This window comes from Lissotriton helveticus, chromosome 3_1 (genome assembly GCF_964261635.1).
Source record: "Lissotriton helveticus chromosome 3_1, aLisHel1.1, whole genome shotgun sequence".
In the NCBI taxonomy this organism is placed as follows: Eukaryota; Metazoa; Chordata; class Amphibia; order Caudata; family Salamandridae; genus Lissotriton; species Lissotriton helveticus.
Genome location: NC_136061.1, coordinates 177,328,158 through 177,350,632, shown reverse-complemented (window position 1 = coordinate 177,350,632; position 22,475 = coordinate 177,328,158). Strand labels below are relative to the sequence as shown.

General features: G+C 44.6%; 1 protein-coding gene across 1 annotated transcript in view; it reads right to left on the bottom strand.

Moving 5' to 3' along the window:
- The window catches only part of LOC144822247 (claudin-4-like), a 321,452-nt gene that overhangs the window by 45,351 nt on the left and 253,626 nt on the right, over nt 1-22,475 (bottom strand). The gene's annotated exons all lie outside the window — the stretch shown is intronic.

The window sequence follows — 22,475 nt, the reverse complement described above, 5'->3', positions numbered from 1 at the left end:
TGAGCAAATTTAGTAGCCATTTCAACAGAAATGTCCAGTCTCTAAATCATTCACAAATCAGCTCTCCGCTTGTACATTAAAGGTAAGTGGGCTGTGAACGTTTGTTGTTCTAAAAGGTTTGGGAACCACTGCTCTAGGGGGTTTGCACGAGGACGTAGTAGGTACTGGCGAGTTCTAGAGTGTACTGAAACTGTCAACCTGTAGAGGGGTGAGTGCACTGCAGATGAGTACAGAACGGATTGGTGCATAACATACGTACGGTATACATAAAATCTGCCCAGTCTACAGATGGCCTTTTCGGTCGCCACGGCAGATACATGTTGGCTAAAGGACCCCGTGCTGTACATTGCAAGTATATTGTAAGTCACTGAGGTGTTCTTTGATCATATAGAGGAACAAGATGGAGGACGCTGGCTCTGTATACACTATACCAAAGTAAAGTATAGTGTGTAAAGAGTCCAGTGGATGTCCAAAGGCTTACAGAGGTAAAAGTAGATATTACCTTACTGTCTATTTGTGGTAGTGTGGGTGAGCAGTAAGGCTTTATCAGAGGGTAGTGTTAAGCATTTTTTGTACACACTAAGGCAAGAAATGATGTCACACACTCAAAGACTGAACTCAGACCAATTGTTTGTATAAAAAAAATTCTTTAGTTGTATTTTATTTTTAGAGCCAAGCAGGACTTGGTACAGGTAAGTCAAATTGTACTTTTCAAAACAGGTTTGATCAGAATATGCAAGTTGGATGAAATTGACTTTGTAGCAGGTTTGTAAAATATTTTAAAACAGTTGATACTTGTGATTACTTTGTGATTACTTTTTCTACTCAGTGTGGTATGCCTAGATACCACACTGGGACATTTCCTAGACAAAGGTAAGTAAAACATTTTTACATTAAAACACAGTTGGTTAGGTTTCCATACAAACACAACTCAACACTTCAAACTTTCTCAGAGGAAAACAGTCAATGTAATACTATGGCGGAAAATGTGGTTATCGGTTTGCAGGTAAGCAATCGGTCTTTATTTTTGAGTTTCTGAGGTTAGAACTAGGGTTCCCCCAGGGTCGAGGATGCACTCAAAATACACCATTAGCTGCACTATGGTGGCCGGGTGCAGAATGCTGAGGCCCAATGTTAGCCTATGGGTTTTAAGGGCCATCGGTTGGTGGCTACTCTCGGGCAAGCGACAGGGTTGAGGGAGCAAAGCTCGTAGGGATAAACTCTGGGCAAAGGGGGATCCGAGTTAAAACACAAGGTGCACTCACAGCGGCGCAGGGGTGGCCGGGTGCAGGACGCTTATATGGCGTCGGATGCCCTGTTGTTTTCAATGGGAGATATCCGGTCGGAACAAAGACTACAGGTTCAGGCAGGGAGGTTTGCTGGAGGTGACCACTGGTTGGAGAGGTAAGTTGGGATTCAGCGGGTTGCCTGGAAACTGTTGGTTGGGCCACCCAAGGCCGTGGGGCGTTGGGTGTAGGGGTGTCTTTAGGCGTCGGATTTCCTTACCAGCTCCGGTCAGGGGTACCCTGCAAGCGTCATCCGGAGGCTTGAGGTAGGTCAGGGATCACCAAATCCCAGGTCAGGTTCGCTGGGGGAACCTCCTCTTGGTGTTGGGCCGCTTGAACTCGGGCTGTGGGCGTAGGTGAGTTGGTTTGGCGGCCGGAGCCAGTGTCTGGTTCTTGAGCAAGTCCGGTGCTCACAGGAGACAGAGTCTTTGTAGGGAAGGCAGGGCAGGTCCGACGGGTTCTGGGGGGCTGCTGGCTGCAGGACACGCCAGGATTCTGCTGAAGCAGGTCGAGGTCAGGACAGACTAGTGTGGCTAGGGCTAAGGCAATTGATGTCCTCCTCTTCTTCCTTCAGCACGGCTCTTCGGTTATTCTTCTTCTTGCTTGCTGCCTTGTGGGTTCAGTGCTGCCCCCTAAATACGTTTTAGTTTTAGGAATCTCGAGGTAGTAGCCAATGGGCTACTGACCTTAGCGTGACTACACCCTTGGTGTGCTCACCCCACGTGGCAAGTAGTCACCTTCCCTTATCCTGATTGGAGAGTGACTGCCATCTGCAAGATGGTGGGCACTAAAGAGTGGGTCTCACCTCGCCTCCCCCATCTGAGTGATGGGGTTGGTAGAGGCGGGCACACCTCCTGGCTGGTCAAATTTTTCCCACTTGTCTTACCACCGAAAATGGGGTGAGAAAGGAAGGGGGCCTGCTTCTGATAGCAGGAGAGGTTGGGTATCGCGTTGTAAAAGTGGCAAGGCATTTGAAGCTCCCCTGCCACAGATGGTTCTACCTGACCTGGGGGAGGTGTAACCACCTCTGCAGGAAGGTGGTGTTTCTGGTCCCAGAGAGCGAAGGCTCCCAACCCAGGGGTCCAGAAACATGTATTGTGGTGGCAGGCTGGTGTATACCAGGCAGGTGAACTACTAGAGGCTAGTCTGTTTTCCGGGGGCATCTCTAAGATGCCCTCTGACTGCATTGTATAATAAATCCCCCACTGGCATCAGTCTGGGTTTATTATGCTGAGAGGTTTGCTACCAAACTTCCCAGAATTCAGTACAACCATTATGGTGCTGTGGAGTTCGAAATGACAAACTCCCAGCAAATATACTCTTGTGGCTTTACTGCACTTACAATGTCTAAGAATGGACTTAGACACTGTAGGGGCACAGTGTTCATGCAACTGTACCCTCGCCAGTGGTATAGTGCACCCAGCTAGAGGGGTGACTTACCTATACCATAGCGGTACAAAAGGGGGTGGTAGTGATGGACGGAGCATCTGAACCAATCAAACACTCAAACCCAGTCAACAGATCTGGGTTTAATCCATCACCGTTCTTTAGCCGACTCTGCCACCACAGTTCAGACATGGCCATATGCAAATCAGTCTGACCCTGTACCTCATGGGAACAGTCCAGCCCGAACTGCCAAGCCATGCCTTCCCTGGACCGGAAACAAGCTTCCGAGGACCGGTTTCTGGCATTTCAGCCGTCTTCAGCCCGGCTTGCTTGAATCCAGTGGCAAAGTGAGCAAGGGATTCACGTCTGAGCATACCCTGCCAACTTATGGCGAACAAAGCGGTACAAAAGGGGGTGGTGATGGACGGAGCATCTGAACCAATCAAACACTCACACCCAGTCAACAGATCTGGGTTTAATCCATTACCGTTCTTTAGTCCACTCTGCCACCCCAGTTCAGACATGGCCATATGCAAATCAGTCTGACCCTGTGCCTCATGGGTACAGTCCAGCCCGAACTGCCAAGCCATGCCTTCCCTGGACCGGAAACCAGCTTCCGAGGACCGGTTTCTGGCATTTCAGCCGTCTGCAGCCCGGCTTGCTTGAATCCAGTGGCAAAGTGAGCAAGGGACTCACGTCTGAGCATACCCTGCCAACTTATGGCGAACAAAGTGGTACAAAAGGGGGTGGTGATGGACGGAGCATCTGAACCAATCAAACACTCACACCCAGTCAACAGTTCTGGGTTTAATCCATCACAGTTCTTTAGCCCACTCTGCCACCCCAGTTCAGACATGGTCATATGCAAATCAGTCTGACCCTGTGCCTCATTTATTTATTTTATTTTAATTTCTTATATCGCGCAGGAATCAATCCCATGAGGGTATCTCCGCGCTTTGCTAGCCAGGACGTTGTCGTAATCTTCAGGTATATTAATGGGACTGAAATGCTTCCTGAAAGAGGAGTGTTTTCAGGGCCTTTCTAAAGGCCAGATGGTAACAGTCCAGCCCGAACTGCCAAGCCATGCCTTCCCTGGACCGGAAACAAGCTTCCGAGGACCGGTTTCTGGCATTTCAGCCGACTTCAGCCCGGCTTGCTTGAATCCAGTGTTCGCCATAAGTTGGCAGGGTATGCTCAAACGTGAGTCCCTTGCTCACTTTGCCACTGGATTCAAGCAAGCCGGGCTGAAGACGGCTGAAATGCCAGAAACCGGTCCTCGGAAGCTTGTTTCCGGTCCAGGGAAGGCATGGCTTGGCAGTTCGGGCTGGACTGTTACCATGAGGCACAGGGTCAGACTGATTTGCATATGGCCATGTCTGAACTGGGATGGCAGAGTGGGCTAAAGAACGGTGATGGATTAAACCCAGATCTGTTGACTGGGTGTGAGTGTTTGATTGGTTCAGATGCTCCGTCCATCACCACCCCCTTTTGTACCACTTACCTATACCATAGGCAGTGGGTTGCAGGCATTGCACACAGGTATGCATGCCATGTCGACTCTTTTTTTTAACGTTATTTTTGCATTTCCATCAATACAAAGGAACAAATAAGCATTAATGTTTAGCAGTCCAAAATCAAAAGATGTCACAGCCTTCCAGAATCAGCGTCTACAGTGCCAAATAGCATGTTCAACAAAAACACTAAATATGCAAACAAACTGCATTAATAATAGCATGTTATATTAGGGTCTGTAAGCCAGCCTCACTCATAATTGTGAACGTTAGCAGTATCTGCTTCAGGTAGCCATATCCCCACTTCCACTGACCGGAGCAGTTCCTCAATGCGACACACTTTCTAATATGAGTTTGATAATATAGACCAGACTTTCGAGCAGAATCACCCCACTCCCGTTGGGACTAATCCCTGCTCCAACTGTGTTTCATTTTCTTGTCTAAGAGTCTCGACAGACCAAGCCCAAAGAGCAAAAGGGCCGAACGAACCAGTGCCACAACCAGCACCACTGACAACAAGCCAAAAGAGCAAAGAGCCCAGAACCAAGCAAGGCAGAGCCTCAATCGACACCTCCCAAATAAGCCATAAATAAACCAGCCACTCAATAAAAGCAGCCGGTCAAGGCTGCGAACGAGACAAAGCACACGCTGGCAGGTCCCAAAGCCAAGACAAGAATGAGGCACATTAGAGAACCAAGTAGGTACAGAACCTACGCAACGGCCCAGCCCCCAAAGGCAATCCCAACAGGCAACCCAATTTCCGCTCAAAAAGAGGGGCGCCTGGGCAGCATTCTATCGAGAAGAGGCATCAGAACAATGGCAAACAACGAAGGCAAAACAGCAAGAGACCCAAAAAAGGCCAAAAAAGAAACCCCTGACTCCCCGCTGAAGACAAAAAGCGAAACGGCAACCCTAGAGACTATCCTCAGAAAGATTAATGAAGGAAATGCAGTGGCTAAGGAAACAAAGCTAAAGATAGACAACATGCAACTAGAACTGGCAGCAATTAAGGCCGACCTGCATAGCACCAACATTAGAATGGAAGCAGCAGAAGGACGCATAAGCTCCGTGGGGGATGTAACTGCAGAGAACTCCAAAGTAACAGCAGATGCCAAAAAGCCACGAAAGCCATACAAAGACAGCTAGCGGAGCAGGACGACAGAGCCAGAAGAGGCAACGTGAGGATCCTAGGGGTGCCGGAAGGAGCGGAGGATAAAGCGGGTTCATGTGCAAACATGTTCGAAGACATGATCCCCAAGCTCACAGGCATCAATTTTGACAGGAGGTTCGAAGTGCAAAAGGCATATAGAGTGCCGGCAAGGAAACTAGCAACGGGAAAGGGTCCCAGACCTATAATATGCAACCCACTGCGAACATCCCACACTGAGGCCATTTTCGCATTTGCCAGGAAGAATCAAAACCTCACATGGGCGAGCAGCAAGATCGTACTGACCCAGGACTACTCAAAACCAACGGTCGAGACCAGGAAAGGCTTCCTAGCTCTCAGGGAGGCACTGCGCAAAAGAGGCATCAGTTTCAGCTTCGTAGGCCCGGCCCGTTTCAAGATCACAGACAAACTGAGAACAATGATTTTTGAGAACCCCGAAGATCTGAGACGCTACATGCAAAAGCCACTGACAGAAGAGATGGATACAAAACCCCCAGGCGCTGCCAAGAGATGCGCCTCACCAGATGAGGCCGCCCAATCGGAGTAAAGACCACCCGGAACAACAGGACAACACAGCTACCTCCGGCGAGCAAACTCTCCCAAGCGACAATCGCCCACACGGACGAGGGAACACCAGGTGAGCAGCACAGCAGAATCTTCGCCTTTTGTCACAAAGAGAGCAGCCGGCCGCCAAATAGCCACGTTTACATGCCCGTAAGAATCTACCTCAATATTGAGAAAGACCATACCAGATCGGGAACAACGAAGCAAACAAGAATGACTGTACTTTTTCTCACGCTTTTTATTCAGAACTCTACCATGGACAACGCACAAACTCTACCTCAGGGAGGATGCGGAGCAAAGGAACTTTGTCGTCGCACTCCCACTCAGCAAGTAAGGGGGGAGGGGGAAGGGAGGAGAGGGGGGTACAGGGAAGGCAGGGGGGGTCGGGGAGCACACACATGGGGTCACCCTTCTTTTCTATCTCTTCTACTCTATCTTTCAATTTTCCACACTTTCAACTAGGAGCAGCAAGCACAGGTATAAGCACAACAACGCACAAGCTAGCCAAGGACTAGGGAGAGGAAGCCACAGGGATCCACGGATATCAAGGCCATACAGATCGCCAAATGCACTTCACCACAAATGACACACAACAAGCATGCCAACCTCTCAACTGATATCAAGATAGTATCCCTACACGTCAAAGGTCTCAACAGCCCGGTGAAAAGAAGGAAAGTACTAGAACACCTGAGGAAACTCAAAGTGACATCTATGTACTGCAGGAGACAAGATTAGAATCAGACGACATAGAGCGCCTCAAGACTAGCTGGATAGGCGAAGTATGGGGGTCAGCAGCACAGAACAAAAAGAACGGGGTGGTGACTTTCACAAGCAAGAAGTCAAAGCTAACACTGGTGAACACGCAGGCTGACACAGAGGGCAGAATTCTAGGGACCAGCCTAAGGAGAGCCGGAGAAACTATACACGTGGCCAATATCTACGGCCCCAATACCGACGACAGGGCCTTCTGGGACAGGGTAGGAGCACAACTACACACCCTTCCACTAGGCGAGCTCCTGGTGGTCGCAGGAGACATGAACCAGGTCTTAGACCCAGCCATCGACAAACACCCGCACAGACAAAGCCATGCGTCACACATGGGCAACATCCTGAAAAACATCTGCTCCAAACTCAACCTCAAGGACCCGTGGCGCCTCCAAAACCCGGACGCCAGAGAATACACTTTCTACTCGAACCCACACAACTCCTACAGTAGAATAGACCACATCCTTATATCAGACACACACACCCATCTCATAGAGCACACGGAAATCGGCCCCCAGAGCATCTCAGATCACTCGCACATAAGCCTAACCCTATCAGGGAAACACAATGAGAAGCCAACTCGCAGATGGCGTCTTGACGACAATCTGCTTACTGACACATCAACTAGGGCGGAGATTGAAACAGCGATAAAAGAGTACCTGGCGATTAATGACACCCCCGAGATAGACAGAGACCTACTATGGGATGCCTTAAAGGCCACCATCAGAGGGACAGTCCAGGGCATCAAAGGGAGGCTTAACAAAGACAGGAACAAAAAAATTGCCGAACTGGAAAAACAGATCAAAAACCTAGAGAACGGTCACATAGCTAACCTTGAAGATAGGAACACCCTCAAAAACCTAACTAAATGCAAATACGAACTAAACAAAATCCTGAGTGAAAGGGCAGGCACTTGGATAAATAAATACAAAGCTATCAACCTGTGCACAGCAAACAAAGCAGGGAAAAATCTAGCATCCTACCTCAAGGGGAAACAGAAACAACATTCGATAGAGGCCATCAAAGACAGGAATAATAAATCCCAGACTGCAAACAAAGAGATCCTGGAGGTCTTCAGAGACTTCTACGAGAAACTCTACACTAGGGATGAAACCCTACGGGAGGATGGGGGCGAAGAACTCCTAGCACGCATATCCACACCAACGCTATCAGACAAGGAACGAGACATCCTTGACCTAAACGTAACAGAGGAAGAAATAGAGAGAGCCACAGCGAGTCTCAAAGATAACAAGGCATCAGGACCAGACGGCTTCACGGCCGGCTTCTACAAGCAGTACCTACACATTCTCAGACCCACAATGAAGGAGATCTTCACGAAGTGTGTCCAGCAAGGACGCATGACACCGTCCATGGCGGAAGCCAACATAATAGTAATACCGAAGGAAGGTAAAGACACAAACGAATCAAAGAACTTCAGACCAATCTCACTTATTAACGTAGACTGCAAAATATACGCCAAGATAGTAGCAACCAGACTCAACGCTCACCTACCCAAGCTCATACATTGTTCACAAGTAGGATACCTTAGGAACAGAATGTCCCATGACAACACAAGGCTGCTATGCCACATAATAAATCACTCCTCCAAGAGCAGCAAAGCAGCGGTCATGATAGCCCTAGACGCTGAGAAAGCATTTGACAGAGTGTCCTGGCCCTTCTGGACCAGTGCATGCTGAAATTCGGGTTTGGACCCAACTATAGGAAGATGGTGCTGGCCCTCTACAATGACCCCAAAGCACAAGTTGTAGTAAACGGGGGGATATCACAACTACTCCATCTCGGTCGGGGGACCAGACAAGGGTGCCCACTCTCGCCAGCCCTGTTCCTGCTAGCGATAGAACCTCTCCTAAACATGATCAGAGCCAATACAGACATAGCGGGGATACCAGTAGAGGGAGAAACTTTCAAGCTAGCGGCATACGCAGACGATGTGCTAATAATCACTGAGGACCCAGAAAAATCAATCAAGGCACTGATGGGAACGATAGAACAATATGCCCAGGTCTCGGGATATAAATTAAACAGGGACAAATCCGAGTGCAAGCCTCTGAACGTTCACATCACTAAGACGGTTCTAGGCTCGTCCGGCCTGACATGGCAACAGAAACCCATCAAATACCTAGGCCTCCTCTTCGAGAGAGATCTGAGATCTACACTAGGACACAATGAACAAGCCATACTACACAAAATAAAGGAAAGAGTGGAGGGCTGGTCCCCCAAATTCACCACGTGGTGGGGGAGAGTAGAAACGATTAAAATGATGCTCACACCAATGGTGAATTACATGCTGAACATGCTACCATTGATAAATACAGAAGACTTCCACAAGAGACTAGACAAAATGCTGAATACCTTTCTGTGGAGGGTGAAAAAGCCCAGAATAAGCCTAAAAAAGCTCAGACTGACAAAAGACCTAGGCGGCCTGAATATAACGAACTTCAGAACATTCCAAAAATGCGTGCATAGCAAGACAGGGACTATATTGGCTCACCCCGAGCCCAGAATATACACCGGCGTGGCTAACACTAGAGCGAGGACTACTGAAAGGAATGAACCCTATCGCCCTACTTACAGCTACCCGACACCCGGCAATCAAAGAAAACCCCATCCTAAGCAGCACAAAGACAGCTCTCCTAAGTATTGACAAACTAATGAGGACAAGCATAAAGAAATCCCAGTTAGAATCCATATGGCACAACCCCACAATAAAATACAGGGATAAGACTCTGAACATGCACTCAAGGTACAAGTATGGCATCACAACGGCCAGTGACCTACTGAAACAAGGCACAAAGGTAACCTTTGACACACTCAAGGAAGAACACGACCTAGAGAGCATAGAATTGTACAACTTCCTGAAGATTAAGGTAGCAATAAGGAAGGCAAACCTGAACGGACTAACACTATCTCTCATACAATATGCTACTAACCTCAACAAACTAGGACACCAAGTCGCATACCTCTACAGGGCCCTATACCCAAAATCCACCAAACTTAACGATAAAGTCAACACCTACTGGGGCACACTAGTGGGTAGAGCGCTGAGTGAGAAGGAGAAGGCTGAGCTATGGAGGTCCACATCCAGGAAAAAGGTTACTGCAACTTTAAACCAGACTAAATTCTGGCTCATACATAAGGCATACTGGTCCCCCGCCCGCTTGTCATCCATGGAAGTGATTCCTGCTGGAATTGCAATAAAGAAAAGGGAGACCTCGCACACCTACTCTTCCACTGCTCCAAAGTCAGAATTTTCTGGAACACAATAGAAACACTAATAAACGAGATCACAGGGGGCACCATGCAACTAGACTTCCACAGCCTGGCACTGGGTTTCACATTCCCCTCAGTAACAAACAAAGCAGACCGCGACCTCATCGGTCTTCTGCTGACAGTAGCAGTCAAAACAGTTCTGTACAACTGGAAAGACACAGGGAAAGCCACGCCTAAAGCATGGCTCAACTGGGTCACTTTCCTACGAGGGGTGGACACCATCACAGCGAAACATTCACCCAAAACACACAGGCAGTCAAGCATGTGGGAATCCCTAGACAATTACCTCTCGTCGCACAAACCACCATAGGTAGCACTGCCAGACACCAACTAGCAACAGCCGAGCAGCAGACCTCCGGATTTGTGCACACACCAGAAACCCGCACTGCTCCTTTTTTCTCTCTCCTCTCTCTATCTCTTCCGCAAGCGGCAGGGGTGTGGGACCGAGTATGACAATCAATGCAACATGGGGACGGAGGACTAAACGATAAAGCCGCGCTCGAACGACTGGAAATCGGACTTACTCCAATAAGACTGGAAGCTGGAAACGAACCAGTCCCCCCTCCCCCACTGCCCCCCCCGCGGGTGTTTTTCTTTTTCTTTTTCTTCTTTCTCTTTCGTCTTCCCCCACCCATGTATATGTTATGCTCCATGTAAATATATATTTTTTCTACAATAAAAAATTACAGAAATTAAAAAAGAGTCTCGACATATGACTTGTGTGGCCCCCAGATGTCTTTAGGGCGGGACGTGCTGGGCATTGTGTCTGCATAAAGCTCACTGTTCACATTACAATATGCGATACTGCGTAGCCATCCCTGAGCATTCGGGGCCGTGGTCCATCCCCAATGCAAGGCCACCTCTTGTTTAGCTAACAAAAGACATAGTGAGGCCAGCCTACGGAGTTTCCGAGGGAAAGTGACAGTGTACCCAAGCAGAGCTATCTCAGGAATCGGGGTCAATGGAATATGTAATATCAATCCTAGTGTGTGGTGTACTTGCACCCGGTATTCCTGTAGATTCGGGCATGTCCAAGTGAGGTGTGCAAAGTCCTCATACAGTGCAGAACATTTTCGACAGGTATGGGGCTTAGTGGGATCTATTTTGTGTGCAAGTGCCGGAGTAAAATAGATGCGACGTAGAAATTTGAAATGGAGGAGTTTTGTGTCTGCTGTTTAGGGAAACGTCTTGTGTAACTGAGCAGCAGTTGGCCCACTGTTCGTCGGTGATATTTATGCCTAGGTCCTGCTCCAGGTCCCTGCAAATTTTGCTGTCCTGTACAGGTTTCAGAGAGGCACATGTCTTGTAGAGCTTAGACATCAGATGTGTGAAATCTTCTTTGCCTATGAGGAGCGTAAGAGGAAGGAACGAGATAGGTTCTAGCGGGAATGTCGGGAAAGTGGAGCCCAGCACAGAGAAAATGCGGCTTAATACAAATTTGGCCATAAAGTCCACTGCGTTAAATCGTGTGTCTTCTGATGGAGAGAATATATGGCCATCAGGATATAGATCTCCAATTTTAGTCAGGTCAAACTTTGTCAGGATGCGTTGTACCAATTGTTCAGATGCGATAGGAATCAGATGAGGATTAGCAATTGGAAGGGCAGAGGAGTAGAGCTTCTCCATTCCAGTGACCCGGCATAGTTTATGCTGTGATGTATTCCTATAGGTACTGTATCGATTCCCCTATTCCTGACCCTGGTCTGGTTAATAATTAACTAGCAGCCAGCCAACGGTGCAAAAACCGTTATCTGATTAAGCCACACCACGGCACAGAAGCACGTTATCTGATTAGGTCATAACGCATGCCATCTAATTAGACAAGCGATATTCCTCCAGCCCCTGATAAGGCATACGGAGTTCTCAAAACAAATCAAACCTACAGGGACCTGGGAAATTCCCATAGCCATTGTTTTGATTTCACAGAGAACTTCAGCAAAAGAATGTGCGAACGAGCCCGTTCATATGACATCCTTATTGACGTATATATGTCCATCCTTACGTCAATCTCGGCACCTTTCAGGTATAAATATTACCGACATTGCCTTAAGCAAACACATGCGGTGGTGACGAGATCGGAGCAGCGAGACGTGCCGAGGAGCCCAGCAGAGAGCGAAGCCCACAGGCGCTGCCCCGCCTTCCTGACGCGCTGAGAACGAGACGCTGCCTTTCTCCTGCTGAGAAATCCAGCTCCGGCGCTTCCAAGCAGCCCTCGCAGGCAGCTGGAATATCAAGACATGGGATAAGAGATACCAGCCCTCCATCATTCTAGATCTCAGGTACAGAACTGAATAACCCCTTGCAGAGAATTCTCGAATCAGTCCCTTGGCAAACAAACTTAACTTAAACTGCTACTTATCTACTCCCGCCCACGTATTAGGCTTAGGTCAGGTACACTGGGGTAGGCGTGGTTAGAAGCACCAGTTGAGTATGATTAGTCAAATGTATATATGTATGTATCTATTTTATCCATTTTAAAGTATCATATGGCTTAGAAACCATATCAATGCTTTTACAGTATTATTTTATAATTCTGTCTTTACTGTATGCACTTTACTTAACTATAAGTATTACAATAATAGCGATTCATTTCTCTTGTATGAGAAAGGAGACTGATCAATAAATAACATATTTTATTGAACACGCCCGTCTTTTCCTTTTCTCTACAATCTGGTGAAACTAAGAATGCACTGAACTGACTGAGTAAAATAAGTTGTCTTTTGTTTTCACACGACTCTAGAGATACACTCTTGATTAGGGGAGAGCAAAGTTGTCATGTTCTATGGTTGTCAGAAACTAAATCCCTTCTTGTCTATCCAGGGAGGTTAAAATCCTCCTTGCCTATTCGAGAAAGTTTCTAGTGAACTCTGAGCTAGCTGGCAAACACAAAACTTTAAGTCTAATATCGTCGGTAGAAGACCTAGTTAACCTCTGCCCTAGGTCTATACTATTGAAGATATTATTCCAATGCGCAGAGCCTATTGGGATGATAGGAACTACACTACATGGCGCCCAACGTTTGGATAGGCGATAAAACTAACGCAAGACATTAGAGTAACTCAGTCGTGCTTTTTCACACAGAACCCCTTTTTTCCCATAATACTCCAAAGACGTCTGGAGTGGGTGAAAGGTCATATCCGCCAAACCTCGCAGGAGGAGACTCCTATGTATGGTTCTTGGTTTATTCAACGTTGAAGGATACACTGTTCCAAAATATTGTGCATCTAATCTTTGTTTCCATAGAAACCTGATCTGCAAACAAACAGAATAACCTTCCTGTCAGTAAAATGACAGAAAGTGAAGAAGAAAGGGAGACAGTTAGACTAGCAGCTGAAATCCTAGTAGCAGACAATACTCTGCTGGAAAATGACCCAGATGCAATACTCATCCCGGTCAACATAAGGAAATCTATAACCCTAAAACTTATAGAAAATTGACTGACACCAAGAGGTGGTACAGTCATATTCGTAATTGAGGCACACGAATATCGGCAGACAGAGGTATTCTATTCATGGATAAACTTTCCAGCAGCAAACGCTGTAACAAAGGACTTCCACTATTACAAAATAGAGGAACCTCCTAGTGAGTACACTCCTTTCGAGGAAGTGGAAATACCACTCCAATTCCAAGAGCACCTGCTCTTGTTTCATGGCGCCCTAAAACATAATAATCACATCACCAGGCTCGGTCCACTAGGTAGACCAGGAGCAACGTGGCCGGTCCTAGCCGGATATACACCACATCCAGACATTGAAGAAATGCCTGCACCAGAGCTTTTAGCACAGCTAAAACAATTAATAAAAATACATAGACAATTAGTCCAATATGTAATGCGGACTTCAACAATCCAACCAGCAATTAAAATTCCACAGCTGACCACTCATCAGGGGAACACAAATAAAATTACACCTCAGAACATACAGTCCTGTCTAGGTAAAGTACCCGCAAAACGGGAACAAATTCCTTTCTGGCTAGCACAAAAAATCACTCAAATAGAGGCGGTGTTTCCAGATACCACCCCTGTTGAGAAACATAGGATTCTGACTATCTGTCTCCCAATGGGAATCGCACCACATGTGGAGGACTGTGACACTTGGGGAACAGTCTTTGCTTCCATTTACACAAAAACACATGGTGTACCATCCATGTCAATAATACCAGATGTGCTAAAACAGATTCAAGATGAATACGGTCCAGAACCCACTTTAACTCTCGGTATGAAACTACTGAAAGATTTCAAGCAGGTCTCTGCAATATTATTAGCCAACATAAAGGGAGAAGCAGCAAATGTGGCGATTCGCCAGAGGTTAAAAGAGACAAATATAGCAGACCAACCATCTGAAATTGCCAGAATCATAGAAAAATCCTATGAAGAACTAGGAAGAGATAGTTTGGGTGGAATACCAGTGAAACCTCAACTAGTTGAAAGTCCTGAAAAAGTATTTATAAAAAATAATTTAAACACTCAAAAAAAGAGCTGGGATGGAAATAAGCAATCCAATCCTAAAGAAAAAAGATTCCAGTCCAGAGGAAGGTCTCCTCGGCGGAGAGAAAGATCTCCTGATCAAGGATGCAAGTCTCCCCAAAGGGAGTCCTCTGTGAAAAAATACAACCTTAGAAATAGGGATAATATAAAAAAACCTGATAGATATCAAGATATTGATACACGTCCCTCTCAATCTTTTCAGACTTCCTTGCAGAAATCGGAAAGAAGAGGACGATCAGAACACAGGGAAGAGCACGTCAAGTCCAAAGACAAAGAACCTGCTCATCAGAATAAAAAATTACAATTTCCCAAAAAGAAGGTAGCCAGTATTAAAGTAATTAACAATGCCGAGAATACTGAGGACACAGCTGAAAAACGGAGAGTGGGCTCAGACAATGCTAGACAGCGCAGCAGACGTGAGCATAGCTCGCAAAGTCCTTATGAATCATCTGGAGACAGTGGACACGAATGAATACATTCAGGTGGAAACTGCAGATACCAGAGTTAGCAAACCTCATAAAATATATGAAATAACATTGCGTATAGAGGGGGATAAGACTAGAAAAATAAGGGGTCTATTTTGGGATAATCTCTGCAAGGGCTATGACATCCTTCTAGCTGAACGAGACTGGCCTCCAGAGTTTGTCAGGGAGTGCCCACATGGCGAAGAAATAATTATGCCTGCCTTCTCAAACCATATTCCAATTCATAAAAAATATACACTTGCAAGAAAGTGGGCAGTAGCTCAAGCCCCTGCCTTATATAAAAATCATGTGGGATGGGATGAGGATTCTCCTCCTCACAAAATCCAGTTAAAATCACAACCTACTGCACAGAGGCAGTACCCGATTAAGCAAGAAGCAAAAAAACTGGTAAAAGAGATCCTAGATCAACTTGAATACCAGGGGGTGATTGAAACTTGCACCTCACAAATGAACAACCCCTTGTTTCCTGTCTCCAAACCAGACAATTCATATCGTCTTGTTTTGGACTACAGACACCTTAACTCATGTTGCAAAACATTTGCAGTACAAAACTCGCATAGTGCTGCACTAATGAATAACATAGTGCGCAAAAAATACAAAACCACATTAGACATTTCTAATGGATTCTTTTGTCAAAATATAGCACCAGAGAGCAGATATTTGACGGCGTTCTCAATAAATGGCACGCAAAAAAATTTCTGTTGTTTGCCCCAGGGGTTCAAGAACAGCCCAGGATTATTCTCAGCGAGAGTAACTGAATTACTACAAACATATGATGACGAGGCATTATCTTATGTCGACGACATCTATCTAACAGATGATGACTTGGATACTCACTTGAAGAGAGTGAACACCATAATACTTGGGTTCGCAGCAGAGGGTTACAAATTCAACTTTAAAAAGTCAAGGATTGCCCATCTAACAGTCCTGTTTTTAGGATATGAACTATCAAGTGAAGGCAAAAGCCTGGCTGACAATTTCCTAGAGAAATGTGCAGTAATCCAAGCACCTAGAACACTGAAAAACTTACAATCAATTCTAGGCTTCCTAAATTTCGGAAGAACTTACATTATAAATTATGCAGAAAGAATTAAACCTCTCTATGATCTAATAAAACCAGATTTTAAAAGAATCAACTGGACTCAAAAACACACAGAAATTTTGAGATCTTTACAAACAGATATGTTAATTAAAACAAAATTACAAACATGTGACAACACACGCAACCTTGTGATTCGAGTCATCCCAGGAAGATGCGGATTCACATACCTGACCTCTAATGAGGGAGAGAAGGTACCAATAGCATACAAATCACATTTGTACACAGAAGCTGAAAAAAGGTTCAGCATTAAGGAAAGCATTGTTCATGCGGTTCAAACAGCTGTAGCAAAGGAAAAATGCCAAGCAGACGGTAGACAGGTTACAGTCAGAACAGCACAATCAGCTTTTGAGGCATTAACAACACCATGTAATTTACCGACAACTGCACTAAATCCAGAATGGGTACAATGGGTAAATTCTGTTGCTACAGACAAAGTAAAATACTATTTTGACCCGGAAATGAAAGAATTTAAATTTCTAAAATATGAGAGAGAATACCCTCTGCCAATCGACATTCTGCCTTTACGACAATACGCCTGTGTAATATATACAGACGGACATGCTCAACCCTCAGTTTGGGGAGAGCTGGCTTACAACGCCACGTGCGAAATTGTAAAAGAAGTGTGGCGCGGAGGCAAATTAAGACCTCTACTTACAAAAACACACTCAGTGGAAAATAATTCAGAACAACAAACTGAAATAATAGCGTTAAAAATGGCGCTAGATAATGCCAATCGCGAATTCCCGACACTCATAGTGTGCGATTCGTATTACTGCGTCAAATCATACAATAACGACTTACAGAAATGGACTCAGAACGGTTACAAAGATGACACAGGTGCCACAATAAAGCAGAAAGCGCTTTGGGAACAATTAGTTCTTTTAAAGAAAGAACTACCAAAAACTCACGTGATACATTCACTGAGTCATCAGCGTGATGGCGTTCACGTTGCAGGGAATTCATTGGCTGAGACAGCCACAGCGGAAGCAACAAAATCGGCTTCCGTAGCTACAAAAAAGCGTGCAGTAAAATACATTGACGGTGAAACTGTGCTGGCGGTGAAAACGTCATCAAAAGGCGACTGTTCAGCACTACCGATCAATTATCCACTCAATTATACATACATAATCGATGCAAACTCAGTCCCTTTTGCTCGAATCCCTGGAGTGGGGGATAGAGTAATTCCAAACACGGACAGGAGAGGCTTGTTAATAGCAGACGCACATATGGGTGAGGGTCTCAGACACCTTAAGCTAAAAGATTCTCTGCAAGAATTACAATCAGTGTACTGGTGGCCAGGCATGAGCCTGCATCATCACATTTTTGTAAAAAACTGCCCAGACTGCAATAGAGATCGCAGTGGCGAGCGAGGAGGACTATTGCCATGGCACTTCGCTCCAGAAAAACAACAACAATAAGAAAGTACCCATCACGAAAAAGCGTTATATTAACATAAAAAGACTAATTTTCACTTATGATGTAGACCCCAGCGCTCGGCTGACGTCTGGACTGTTATACAAGGATTTGCAAGTCTATAATGGCATATACGCTAGAAGCATGCTACGTTTTGAATAATGTATTCCCTTTAGCCCTCAGGCTTATAGGGAAGCATGGCCAAATGAGCATTGCATAGCGGGACTCTTCTCACTTCCTTCCTGAGGGATACGGGATGGTGTAAAGAAAAAACCAAGACATAAAGCAATCTATAACGGAAAAGGTATTAGGTTCGGGAGCTGGGTGGGTCAAACATTTAATAAGTGTGCAACGTAGTCTAAATAACCTGCCAAGGAATTCTCTGAAAGGGTTCAGTCCGTACGAACTATTGTTCCGGACTAGAATGATGATCCAAGATCTTGATAGTCAGACTTCAGTGGTTAAAGACAAAAGCTTTGATATCAAAGATCGTTTGGCTATTTTATAGGACTTAAATGAAACAAGAAAAGACCTGAGCAACATAAAGTTGAAACAACAGCCAACAACCACTGAAGAGAATCCACCTGTCCCAGCAAGGCCTGTCTGGATTCCAAAAGTCGGGGATCTAGTCAGAGAGAAGATCGCGGTAAAGAAGGAATTTGGGCCTTCTTACAGAAAAGCAGTTCCTGTCTTGTCTGTCAACGGGACAAGATCAGTAGTACTACCGCCCCTTGCTGGTAAAAAGGAGAACCAAGTTGTATCCATCGACCTGGTTAAACCACAATCATGTGGCCGATAACAAACAGTAGGCCAAGTGGACTCCCAAGAAGTAGCCGAACACCAATGTTTGCTACGAATACAGAGGCTCAAACTGGAAGACTGATCACATTTGGAAAATCTACAGTGAATCAACAAGGACTATGCAACAAAGCAATGGAACTTGAACCTCTTAAAACCCAAATCAAAGCTTTTCATCAAGAAACAACAAACTATGATGATGTAACTGCAGACTTTGCTAATGAAACAAAGCAAAATCCAAAAGCAATTGGAACAATTGACAGAACAGCATCCGGCTACTTCATCAACTTCGATGATTCATCTGAAGACCTGAGTGAAGCAAAGAAACAGCCATCAACAAAAACTTTTAAAGACAAAGCTAAGGAACTTTTTCAACAGCTGAAAGAAACCCATCTGATTTCTCCATGGATTGAATTTTGGGTGGCCTTAGGTGCATTTATCCTCATTCTTTGGCTCACCATGGTACTATGCTTGGGACATTTCATTGAAGGAAAATATGCTAAAATGGACACAGCAAGCCAGAAAATCAACTTGGTCCTTAAACCACACACATCTTCACACATCGAGAAAAGAGAACTTTCTTCAGTGAACTTCACAGCCAATCCTATACCAGGCAGTGTAGCATGGGACAAAACTGATTATGAAATCTATGGTCCGGTTGAAATCCTGAAGTATCCACACCAATTCAAGATCTCATTGAGTGACTTTGTAAAACCGAGCTCATTTGCTGATGATTGGGACTTTGAAAATATTAATGATATGATGTCTGATCTTGTGATGTCTGCAAAATTTACAGAACATGATTATTTGCAGGGTTCGTCTAATTATGATCAGATGTTCTGCTACAACCACTATGGTAACCATTATCTACATAAATCTGCTCAACCTAGAAATGTTTTAAATTATAACCAATGGGAACATTGTGCTACTCCTCCAAAAGACAGCTCAAAAAGTTTTATGATAAATATTCATACTTTTCAGGGTTTAACACAAGTAATGCAGAAACATTTTATTTCAAATTGTCAAATAAGACAGGTATGAAGACCATGCTTACAAACACAAAATTGATATATTCCGATTCATTCTTTGAACAAATGAATACATTTGGGTTTGATTTCTGGAACAATAATATTGAAGCAAAAACTGTTTGGGGTACAAGAGATTGGCAAGTACAAGGTATAGAATCATTGTTTAGAGCCTGCATGATCCCAGAACAAATTATATTCTTAAATGACACTATTCAACAAACTACCTGTCTTGGCTTAGCCAAAATCAAAGATTTGAACAAACCGTCTATTCCAAAGCCAACAGTGAACAGTAATAGCTCTATAGATGATGAGATAGACGTAAACCATATATTAAACCAAAACAGAACACATCCTGAATGGAAAAAATGGTTGATCTGGCCCACAGATACAAATAACTGTCAAGACAGATTCCTGAACAAAAAACAGAGGTTCACATTGACTAGGCCAGACCCTAGATATTCCCAAAGACAACATTCAGGGATAGTAACCACCTACAGCGTGGGCTAGCTCTGCCTTCAATGGCTACGAACGTCCACACTGGCTGAAATTAAGCAACACCTAACTTTACTTACAGAAGGTGCTGACTTGCGTGATTTCATATTGGGACCACGCAAACAGCGTCAAAAACGTTTCATAGCGGCCTCTATATATGCAGCTTATAACGAAGTTTGGAAAGTAACTCAAATTCAGACAGCAGAAAAAATACGGGAAATTGACCGTATTAATTTGGAAAAATCACTTTCTGTGGTGGACAATGGGTTAATGACTCTGTCCTCCAGAATATATTCTCTGGACAGCATTGTGTCTTCAGCAATCGATATAATATCGCAAGACTTACTGATGTTACAACACGGTCAGTCCCAATTGCGTTCTATTGTACAGCTTGGCTGGACGTTACAGAATCTGCGTTCTGGCTATGTGCCTTGGCGTTTATTCAACACAACGTCATTATTTAATATCTTTAACCTTACTGATAAACAAATCAGTTTGGCGCAGAAGGGTGCTGACTATACAATTCTGAGCATTGAAAAACTTGAGAGATTACCATTAACAATGTCAGAACGACCTGTCATTGAATGGATAATACATGGAATAATAAATATTCCGATAACTACTTTCCAGTTTCAATTCTGCCAAAAATATATACAGGCAGGCCAGTATGAAAGGTTGGGTAAAGGGTACATTAAGTCAATATGGAACTTGCCCTATACACACGAATGTGTCAGTAATAAAGGCCAGAAAGTGTTTCTCAGTGGCAATAATTGTGCAAAATCACTAAGCGGTACACTTCTGTGTCAGGGTATTAGCTTGCATGGAGCCTGTGAAGGGACTTCAAATAACCTTTCATGTTACCAGCTAGGCACACCTGCAACACAAATAGAACCATTCTTTAGGAGACTCTCGAACGGGAGTTACATTCTTATAGTAGATCGCAGATGTTGTAGTTTACTGCCCGGAAAACCTTATCTCATAACCGTGACTAGGAAGGTCATGTGCTGTGAACGAGTATTGTTCCCGAACGATTCTCCAGACAGGGAGGCAAGGTTATGGCCCGATTTGAAAATTGCTTCTATTCGAATAGATACTTTAAGCAGAATGAAGACTGTGCTCCTACAGACGCCGACCAGGCTGACGTCATCAAAAGAAACGTATGATCTCCAAGTTGCAAGGACAACAGAAGAGATTCATTCATTATTATCAACTAATTCCCCCATACATTTCGCAGAAATACTGAACGAAATCTTAAATATTTCTGATACCACTGGTGTCTCCAGTGTATTTAAAGCAGTGTTTTCGGGTGCTTTAACTCCATTCAAAGCCATCCTGGGTATTTTTCCAGACTTTGTCCATTCCATTTTTGGCGGACTTCCACTCCTTTTGGGACTAGTAGCGGGTATTCTATTTTTGATCCTGTTATTTCGCTATGGCAAACCATGTCACAGACAAAACACCTGCGACAAGGGAAGAAATTATCCTAGCCATTGGCTACCGGGACCGGGTAACTAAAATCCTTGGACTATCCCGGCTTAGAGACCTGAACATGACTTGGTCTCTTTCATTTAGACCAATGTGGCAAAGTTGTGTTATGCCTGTATTAAGGTGCTTGCTATGCGGCGAAGAATGCGTGTTGGACACCTGTCTGGCACTACTATCGGATGTGCCAATGGACGCAGATACCTTGTTGGGTCCGGTAACGGCTCATGCATTGTGCTGTCCCCAGCGGCTACCAATCCTGATGACGGCATTCGTGGAGACTTCACCACTACCATTGAGGGGTAGTGAAGCACAAGATGAAAGCAGCATCGATCAGGTACGACCTTCAGTCAGCTATGCTGATCAAAACATCAATGGAGGCAATCATGCTCAGGCTCATGAATGCATGGTAACAACTTTTTCCGAATTAGTGGAACTTACGCAAGAAGCTGTTGACAGTTTTTTCAACAGTCTAAATGATATGATGTTTTCACCAGAGCAGCAGGAATAACTTTGAGCAAACTAGCACTCGGAGTTCCCTACATACTGAATTTGGCCTTCAACTTCTCAAAAAGCGATATGAAAATATTTTTCTCATCATTTTTTCAGACTGCAAGAGTTTTTTTTTTTTTTCCCCAATTCAAAAATATTTACGATTTTTTGGGACACTTATCTTCTGCTTAAAGTAGACATTATTCTTAGAGAACTAAATTTCTATTTTAGGTAGTCACAAGACATTCGCTATCCTCTAGCACTATTATACATAACTTTATGATTGTGATGAAATGGTCTCGCACTTTTTTTCTGTATTAAGAGCCATTTCATGTGTATTTTTCGCATTTTTTCATGATAAATTTAAAATATGCGTTATATGTTTAGCATTATTAGACTGCTTGTGCATATGGTAGATATGATAGTACATGTGATTATGTTTCGTATATTTCGTAGTTCAAAATTTTCAGGATACATATGAATGTATTTTGGGGTGGTACGATATACACAAACGCTACTGGTTTCACTATGCCTAGATTTGTAAATATGGACATAGTCTACGTGGAGTGGGTGTGATGTATTCCTATAGGTACTGTATCGATTCCCCTATTCCTGACCCTGGTCTGGTTAATAATTAACTAGCAGCCAGCCAACGGTGCAAAAACCGTTATCTGATTAAGCCACACCACGGCACAGAAGCACGTTATCTGATTAGGTCATAACGCA